Source organism: Schistocerca cancellata, chromosome 4, assembly GCF_023864275.1.
Source record: "Schistocerca cancellata isolate TAMUIC-IGC-003103 chromosome 4, iqSchCanc2.1, whole genome shotgun sequence".
Classification (NCBI taxonomy): Eukaryota; Metazoa; Arthropoda; class Insecta; order Orthoptera; family Acrididae; genus Schistocerca; species Schistocerca cancellata.
The window spans coordinates 265,807,714-265,815,195 of record NC_064629.1 but is presented as its reverse complement, the minus strand read 5'-3'; the positions used below and the strand labels follow the sequence as shown (position 1 = coordinate 265,815,195).

The window sequence follows — 7,482 nt, the reverse complement described above, 5'->3', positions numbered from 1 at the left end:
TTATATCCTAAGATTATTAATTCATATTAGTACGAAAGGACCATATGGTTGAAATATTTTTTATTTTATTGATTAATATTAATTAAATTACTATTTTGACAGATTAATGTGTTGAATTTAGAATTCATTTATGTAGATTTTTTCTGCAAATAGTATTGATATTTTATGATTTATTTATGTTTATTTTGAATTTTCTTTTATTAGTTATTTGTGTTTTAATTAGTGTTGCTTTTTTAACTTTATTAGAGTGTAAGGTTATAGGTTACATCCAAATTCGAAAGGGCCCAAATAAAGTAGGTTTTGTAGAATTCCTCAACCCTTTAGTGATGCTATTAAGTTAATTTGTAAGGAGCAGCCAATTCCTATTATATCTAATTATTTACTTTATTATTTTTCTCCTGTTTTTAATTTAATAATTTTTTTGGCTGTTTGAGTAATTTTCCCTTACTTAACTTATATATGTTCTTTTTCTTATGGATTTTTGTTTTTTTTATGTTGTACTAGATTAGGTGTTTATACTGTTATAATTGCTGGTTGGTCTTCAAATTCAAATTATTCTTTACTAGGTTCTCTTCGTTCTGTTGCTCAAACAATTTCATATGAAGTTAGTTTGGCTTTAATTTTATTATCTTTAATTATTTTAATTGGTAGTTTTAACATGTTTGATTTTATAAATTATCAGCTTTATTGTTGATTTATTATTATTTCTTTTCCTTTGGCTTTAGCTTGTTTTGCTTCTTGTTTAGCTGAAACAAACCGTACTCCTTTTGACTTTGCCGAAGGTGAATCTGAGTTAGTTTCAGGGTTTAATATTGAATATGGTGCAGGCGGTTTTACTTTAATTTTTTTAGCTGAGTATACAAGAATTGTTTTTATAAGAATATTATTAGCTTTAATTTTTTTAGGTGGTGATTTTTATTCTTTTATATTTTTTATTAAGCTTGCTGTTATGTCCTTTGGGTTTATTTAAGCTCGGGGGACATTACCACGTTTTCGTTATGATAAGTTAATGTACTTAGCTTGAAAAAGTTTTTTGCCTTTATCTTTAAATTTTTTTATTTTCTTTGTCGGTTTAAAGATTTTATTTATTTCATTTATTTAGTGAAATTTTTTAAGAAAAGTTAATAGAAGAGTATGTTTTCAAAACATATGCTTTTCCTAAGCTAATTAACTTATTATTCCTTAATTAGTTTATCTCATGCATTTGCAATATGTACATTAATTAAGAAGTATGTAAAGTAGATAATTGTTAAGATTTGTCCTGTTATGATGTAAGGTTCTTCAACAGGTCGTTTACCAATTCATGTTAATAAGCATACAACAACTACTATAATTCAGAATAAAATCTGATTAATAGGATTGAATTGAATACCTCGAAATGGTGTTTTATTATAAAATGGTAAAATTATTAAGATTAAGAATAATGCAATAACACCTCCTAGCTTATTAGGGATTGATCGTAGAATTGCATATGCAAATAAGAAATATCATTCTGGTTGAATATGGACTGGAGTTACTAATGGGATAGCAGGCACAAAATTATCTGGATCCCCTAGAAGGTAAGGATTAATCAAGCACAATATAATTAATAATGATGTTATTAATACAAATGTAATAGAGTCCTTGAAAGTAAAGTATGGGTGAAATGGGGTTTTTTCAATATCTCCATTTAGGCCTAATGGGTTATTAGACCCTGTTTGGTGAAGGAAAAATAAATGAATTGCTGCCATGGCAGCAATAATAAACGGTAGTACAAAATGGAATGTAAAGAATCGATTTAATGTTGCATTATCAATGGCAAACCCTCCTCATACTCATTGAACTAAATCTGTCCCTAAATATGGAATTGCTGATAATAAATTAGTAATTACTGTCGCACCTCAGAATGATATTTGACCTCAAGGTAAAACGTATCCTATAAATGCGGTTGCTATAACTAAGAATAGAATTACTGTACCAATTATTCAGGTGTGCATGTATATGTAAGATCCGTAGTAAATTCCTCGTCCTACATGTAAAAAAATACAAATAAAAATATAGAAGCTCCATTTGCGTGTAAGGTTCGAATAATTCAACCATTATTTACGTCTCGGCAGATGTGAACTACACTACTAAATGCTATTTCAATATTTCATGTATAATGCATAGCTAAACAGTCCGGTTACAATTTGAATTACCAAACATAACCCTAGTAGGGACCCAAAATTTCATCAAAATGAAATATTTGTTTGTGCAGGCAAATCAACTAAAGAGTTATTAATGATTTTAATTAAAGGATGTCTTAATTGTAAGGGTTTATTCATTAGTAAATTATCTTATTTTACGAATAGGCCCCTGGTTAATATTGGTGATTATAACAACTGCTAATAGTGCAAAAATAAATAAATTATTATTGTTATTGTAATAATAAATGTTGGTCTATTATATAGTTTTTCTAAAGATATTGTTATTTCTTGATAATTGATTGAATTATCAATATTTATAGTTTCAGTATTTTTGTAAAAGTCTAGAAATATTATTATATCTAGAATAATTAATATTGATATAATAAATACTCATATTGTTAAGATAATAATTGTCGTAATTGATTTAGGTTGGAATATTTCGTTTGATGCAATTCTCGTAATATAAATAAATAGAACTAATATACCACCAAGAAACGTTAAAAATAAAATATAAGATAATCAATATCTTTCCATTATTGTTCCTGTTATTAGCCTGACAAAAAAGGTTTGTAGGATAATGAAAAGCATTATTGATATTGGGTGTCTTAATTTAATAAAATTAATATTTATTATGTTTGATAGTGATATAATTATTATTTTGATCATTTCAGGGGTTAGTTTATTAAAAATATCGGGTTTGGGGACTGATGATGGAAAGCTTTTTCACCTCTGAACTTTTAAATGTGGGGGCTGAACTTATTTCCGGTTTACAAGACCGGTGTTCTTTAATAATTACTGCTAGAGGTTCAGTTTATTTAAGTTCTTATCATTCTAATTTCTTTGTCTTTATAGTCTTAAATTTAATGATTATGCTTTATTGTTCTTTTGCTAGATTGAGTCTTCTTTCTTTTTATATTTTTTTGAGGCTAGATTAGATCCTACTTTACTTTTGATTTTAGGTTGAGGTTATCAACCTGAACGTTTACAGGCTGGTGTTTATTTAATTTTTTATACTCTGGTTGCTAGATTGCCTTTATTATTAGTTTTATTTAGGGTTTATGATTTTTCTAATACTTTATATTTTCCTTTATTGGATGATTTTGGTTCTTATTATTTTATATTTTATGTGTTTATAATTCTTGCTTTTTTAGTTAAGATGCCAATATTTTTGGTTCATTTATGGCTTCCTAAGGCTCATGTTGAGGCCCCTATTTCAGGTAGAATGATTCTTGCTGGTGTTTTATTAAAGTTAGGTGGTTATGGTATTTTTCGTGTTATGAAGGTTATTTCTTATTTGGGTTTAAAGTTTAATTATTTTTGATTGTCTTTAGGCTTATCTAGTGGTGTTATTGTTAGATTTATTTGTTTTCGTCAGGTTGATTTAAAGTCTTTAATTGCATATTCTTCTGTTGCCCATATAAGAATGGTTATTGGAGGATTGATGACTATAAATTGATGGGGTTGTATGGGTTCTCTTTCTTTAATGGTTGGTCATGGTTTGTGTTCTTCTGGTTTATTTTGTTTGTCTAATATTATTTATGAGCGTTTAGGTAGACAAAGATTATTAATTAACAAGGGTATGATTAATTTAATACCAAGAATGGCTTTATGATGATTCCTTTTGAGATCTTCTAATATAGCTGCTCCTCCTTCTTTAAATTTGCTAGGTGAACTTAGATTATTAAATAGAATTATGTCTTGATCTTCTTTTAGATTTTTTGCTTTAATGTTTTTGTCTTTTTTTAGAGCTGTTTATACTTTATACATGTATTCTTATTCTCAGCATGGTAATTATTATTCTGGTGTTTATACTTGTTCTCTTGGTTATTTTCGTGAATATCATCTTTTACTTTTACATTGATTGCCTTTAAATATTCTTTGTTTAAAGGGGGAGTATTTTTTTATTTAGGTTGCTTAAGTATTTTAATTAAAAATGTTGTTTTGTGGAATCAATGATATGAATTTTTTCATCTTAGGCGGTGAATTTGTTTTCTATTTGTTCTTTGAGTTTTTTTTCTTTATTTTTTTCTAGAACTGTAATTTTTATTTTGGGTATTTATTATTTAATAATTGATTATAGAGTTTTTGTTGAATGAGAACTTTTTAATTTAAATGGTTCTATGGTTGTTATGACTTTAATTTTGGATTGAATGTCTCTTATTTTTATGTCTTTTGTTATGTATATTTCTTCTTTGGTTATTTATTGTAGAGAGGATTATGTATCTGGAGAAAAAAATATAAATCGTTTTATTATTATTGTTTTAATATTTATTCTTTCTATAGCTTTTTTAATTATTAGTCCTAATTTGATTAGAATTTTATTAGGATGGGATGGTTTAGGTTTAGTTTCTTATTGTTTAGTTATTTACTACCAAAATGTAAAATCTTATAGTGCGGGTATATTAACTGCACTTTCTAATCGTATTGGTGATGTTGCTATTTTAATTTCTATTGCTTGAATATTAAATTTTGGTGGTTGAAATTATATTTATTATTATGATTTTATTTCTAATTCTTTTGAAATAAAGCTTATTACTATATTAATTGTTTTAGCAGCTATAACTAAAAGAGCTCAAATTCCCTTTTCTTTTGGCTTCCTGCTGCTATGGCTGCTCCTACTCCTGTTTCTGCTTTGGTCCATTCTTCTACTCTTGTTACTGCTGGGGATTATTTATTTATTCGTTTCAGACCAGTATTAGATACTTATAATTGTGGTTGATTTTTGCTTTTAATTGGTTGTATAACTATATTTATGGCTGGTTTGGGGGCGAATTTTGAATTTGATTTGAAGAAAATTATTGCTCTTTCTACTTTAAGACAACTTGGTTTAATAATAAGAATTTTGGCTATGGGTTACCCAAAACTTGCATTTCTTCATTTATTAGCTCATGCTTTATTTAAGGCTTTATTGTTTATGTGTGCAGGTTCAATAATTCACAATTTAAAGGATTCTCAGGACATTCGTTTTATAGGTTCTATTGTTAATTTTATGCCTTTAACTTCATTTTGTTTTAATGTTTCTAGTTTGTCTGTGTGTGGTATACCATTTTTAGCAGGTTTTTATTCAAAGGATTTAATCCTTGAAATGGTTTGTTTAAGTTGGATTAATTGTTTAATTTTTTTTCTTTATTTCTTTTCCACTGGCCTAACTGATTCTTATTCTTTTCGTCTTTTTTATTATTCAATGTCTGGTGATAATAATTTTTATTCTAGATTTTCTTTTGATGATAAGGGTTATTATATTTCGTTTGGTATAATTGGTTTATTATTTGTTGCTGTCTTTGGTGGCAGTATTTTGTCTTGATTAATTTTTCCTATTCCTCACGTGATTGCTTTGCCTTATTATTTAAAGTTTTTAACTATTACTGTGGTTGTTTTGGGTGCTTATTTGGGTTATCTTATTTCTAATTTTGATTTTTCTCAAAATTTATTTTCTTTAAGTATACTTTCTTTTGTCAGATTTGCTGGTTCTATGTGGTTTATACCTTTTCTTTCAACCAAGTTTATTAGATATATTCCTTTAAAATTGGGTTATTATTCATCTAAATCATTTGATTATGGTTGGGGTGAATTATTTGGTGGTCAAGGTTTATATAGACTGTTTATTTATTTAATTGGTTATATACAAGGTTGATATGATTCTAATTTTAAGATTTATCTTTTAACTTTTATTTTTTGAATGTTTATTTTGGTGATATTATTTTTCGTTTACTTAAATAGCTTATGATTAGAGCGTGACAGTGAAGATGTTAAGGAAGTATTTTTATTTTTTGGTAGTTATAAATATACATATATTATTTTTACAGTGAAAATGTTATGTTTTATTTAAACTATATAAATTTTAGAAATGTTAACGGAATTTAACCGCTAATATAAAAAGTTAGCAGCTTTCATATTGGCTTTACATTTCCTTAATTGGAACTTTATAGTTCAATTATATTATTAACAGTAATATGCCTCTTTTTGGCTTCAATTAATAAGAATAAGGGTATTTTATTTACCAACCTTCCAGGTCGAAACTGACTGCAATATTTCGCTTCTTATTCTATTTAAGGTTGATTGATTATATCAATACTTTTTGAATGCAACCCAAATGTTATAGTTAACTACAACCCTTTATTCTGCTCATTGTAAAGCTCCTTGATTTCATTCATGATATAGTCCTCTTAGTAATACTATAATAAAAAATATTGTTGATATTGTTCAGATTATAATGTCTGAAGTTTTAAAAATAATTACAATTGGGAGGATTAGTGCGATTTCTACATCAAAAATTAAGAAAATTACTGCAATTAAGAAGAATTGAAGTAGAAGGGTATTCGTGCTGATCTTTTTGGGTCAAATCCACACTCAAATGGTGAGCTTTTTTCTCGGTCATTAATTAATTTTTTTGATAATGTTGTTGCAAGGATTATAACAATTATTGGGATAATAAATCTAATAAAAATTCTTGTAGATAGAATTAGGATTGTTTTTCTTGATTAATATCAAGCTTTTTGATTGGAAGTCAAATGTACTATTTATACTAGAAAAACAATTATCTACCTCATCAATAAATAGAGATGTATAAGAATAATCACACTACATCTACAAAGTGTCAGTATCATGCTGCTGCTTCAAATCCAAAGTGGTGTCTTGGTGAGAATTGATTTATTGAATGTCGATGTAGACATGTTGATAAGAAGATTGTTCCAATAATTACATGTAGCCCATGGAATCCTGTTGCAACAAAGAATGTTGATCCATAAACTGCATCTGCAATGGTGAAGGGTGCTTCTCAATACTCATATGCTTGAAGTATAGTGAAGTATAGTCCTAATAATACTGTGAAGAATAGTCCTTGTAATGCTTGAGTATGGTTAGATTCTATTAAACTATGATGTGCTCATGTTACTGTTACTCCTGATGCTAAAAGAATAGCTGTATTAAGTAATGGAATTTGTATAGGATTAAAAGGTTGAATTCCTATTGGGGGTCATAATATCCCTAGTTCAATAGTAGGTGCTAGTCTTCTTCTAAAAAATGCTCAGAAAAATGAAACAAAGAATAGTACTTCTGATGCAATAAATAAAATTATTCCTCATCGTAATCCAATTGATACAAATCCTGTATGTAGTCCTTGGTATGTTCCTTCTTGTACTACATCTCGTCATCATTGGATTATAGTTAGTAAGGTAATTCCAAATCCAATTATAAATAAGTTAATGTTAAATAGGTGAAATCATTTTGCTAATCCTGATACTAAAACTATTGCTCCAATTGCTCCTGTTAATGGTCAAGGTCTATAATCTACTAAGTGGAATGGGTGATTTGAATG

At 27.4% G+C, this 7,482-nt stretch overlaps 1 pseudogene; it reads left to right on the top strand.

Annotated features, from left to right (window-relative positions):
- Positions 1–2,950: 2,950 nt before the first annotated feature.
- On the top strand, positions 2,951–4,074 carry LOC126184807 (NADH-ubiquinone oxidoreductase chain 4-like; annotated as a pseudogene).
- The last annotated feature ends 3,408 nt before the right edge of the window (positions 4,075–7,482 follow it).